Consider the following 2,508-nt stretch of genomic DNA (forward strand, 5'->3'; position numbering starts at 1 on the left):
ACTGAATTCAGCAATATCAAAAAGGATAATTAAGGTGCCTGGCTCAATTGGTTAAGCATCTGATTCTCAATTTGGGCTCAGATTATGATCTCATGGTTCATGGGTTCAAGCCCTGCATCACACTCTGTGCTAACAGTGCAGAGCTTACTTGGGAATCTCTCATTCTCTCTCTACCCCTTCCCCACTCGTGTTCTCTCTCTCTCTTGCTCTCTCTCTCTCTCTGTTTCTCTCTCTCTCTCTCTCTCTCTCACACACACACAAATAAACTTTTTTTAAAAAAAGATAATACATCACATCAAGTTGTGTTTGTTCCAAGAATTCAAACTGGCTTACTATTCAATAATCAACTAAATCTATGAGAATGGCGTAAACTGTGGTCTCTTTATGTATGGGATACTATGCAGTAATGAAAGTTAGTAAACTACTGATACAGCAACAAGATCTTTCTCACAAACAGAAGGTTTAGTTAAGAAGCTAAACAAAGATGGGGCGCCTGGGTGGCTCAGTCGGTTGGGCGTCCGACTTTGGCTCAGGTCACAATCTCACGGTCCGTGAGTTCGAGCCCCGCATCGGGCTCTGTGCTGACAGCTCAGGGCCTGGAGCCTGTTTCGGATTCTGTGTCTCCCTCTCTCTCTGACATTCCCCTGTTTGTGCTCTGTCTCTCTCTGTCTCAAAAATGAATAAACGTCAAAAAAATTTTTTTAAATATAAAAAAAAGAAGCTAAACACAGAGTACATACTGTATGGTTCCGTATATATAGACTTCAAAATTGGCAAAAGTAATCTAAGGTTATAGAGTCATGATAGTGATTACTTCCTCTAGAAAAGAAGAGAAAGATTTGGAGGAAGTATCAGAGAGACTTCTAGGGTATTGGTAATGTTCTATCTCTGATATAGGCGGTAATTACTTAGAAGTATGTTCATTTTGTAGTAATTAATCAAGCCAATCACTGGTTACAATTTGTGCATTTTTCTGCATCTAAATGGATTTGACTATCAGAACTAAAGCTGATGTTTAAACATCCAAGACCTAAGAAACCAAGTTATAACAAATAAAAATTGGCATATATACAATTCCAAAGAGGACATTTATCCACTATCTTACTTGCTCTTCACTCTGGTCATCAGAGGTAGCATTAGGTGTGTAGGTGGTCATGGTTATTATCCCCATTACACAAAGAAACTGAAATATTGAAAAGTTCAGTGACTCATCCAAAATGCTATTATCACAATGCCAACATCTAACAACAATCCAGGATGATTGAACCATTGACCGTATTGTCCAGTATGGACCATATTTGGACCATATTGTCCAATTTAACAAAGCTCAGTTTAAACCACCCCAGTGGAATTCATGAACATGACTACACAGATTCCATTTTTCCCATTGCTTTACAAAGCCAGATCATCCTGTGTGGAAAGGTGGATGGAGCATAGACTTTGAAGTAAGATCAAACCTGGGAGGGGAAAAATCTATACCTTATCAAAAATGGACTGTGTAAATTTGGACATGATACTCCATTGTTCTCAGCGTTGCTTTCCTCGTCTACAAAGTGAGACAAATAACTCGCCTCCCAATAAGGTTGTGTGAAGAGTAAATTAGATGACATGGAAAAATTGCCCGGCATGATGCCTGAAAGCAACTGGCCTTCAGTCATGTTGGTTCTACCCCTCACTGGGCCAATGATTTACACTGCTTAGTGTGATTAGGAATCACCATCGTGCTTTTTTTTCCCGATGAGATATGCATTTCAAGAATCCCTGGAATTATGGGAGGCGTGGCCCCTTGTTAAAGGAAAGCAAGTGAGGACGATGTGGGGTTGGAACAGGAAGCCTTCTTAGTAGCTATGTAGCTGACCTTTGCTTCACTCCTGAAGAAGGGTGGACCTGACACTGTTACTTAATCTCAAATTTCCTGGACTTTGTTCCCTATTTGTCTTCTCAGAACTTCCACCCAATTTCCCTCAAAGCCACCTATTCCTTGGAGACTCTGATCAGATGCTTCAGTCTCTTCCCACCGGCGTCAACATGTGTTGGCTTAGCAGCCACCCCACCTGGGTTCTATTGATAAACACATCCACATGGCCTGGTCATCTCAAATATCACAGTTGATTAAGTCTGGATGGTATGATGTAATCATTGCTGCTTTGTGTGTTCTCCGGGTGGTTTATGTGGCACCGTCCTCCCTGCCTTTGCCATAGATCCTGGGCTTCAATAATTAGCTATAACCCGAGTTTCATGATTACCTCTTTGGCCCCCTTGTGTCTGCCTACATCCTTTCTCTTCAGCAAGAGGTGGTTGTTTCTAGAGCAAGTCTTGGACCATCCTTTGGCATCCTACTGTTGGAAATGAGGCTGGGGGCACCAGATGAGGCACCAAAAAGCAGCTGAAGTCAACCTAGCCGAGGATGGGGGCAGCCCACAGACACAGAAGTATTTAAGGTAAGAGTCAAGGGCTCATTCAGACATTGAGAAGGATGGAGACAGATGCCCTCAGCGTGTGGGTCTA

This window comes from Panthera uncia, chromosome C2 (assembly GCF_023721935.1).
Source record: "Panthera uncia isolate 11264 chromosome C2, Puncia_PCG_1.0, whole genome shotgun sequence".
In the NCBI taxonomy this organism is placed as follows: domain Eukaryota; kingdom Metazoa; phylum Chordata; class Mammalia; order Carnivora; family Felidae; genus Panthera; species Panthera uncia.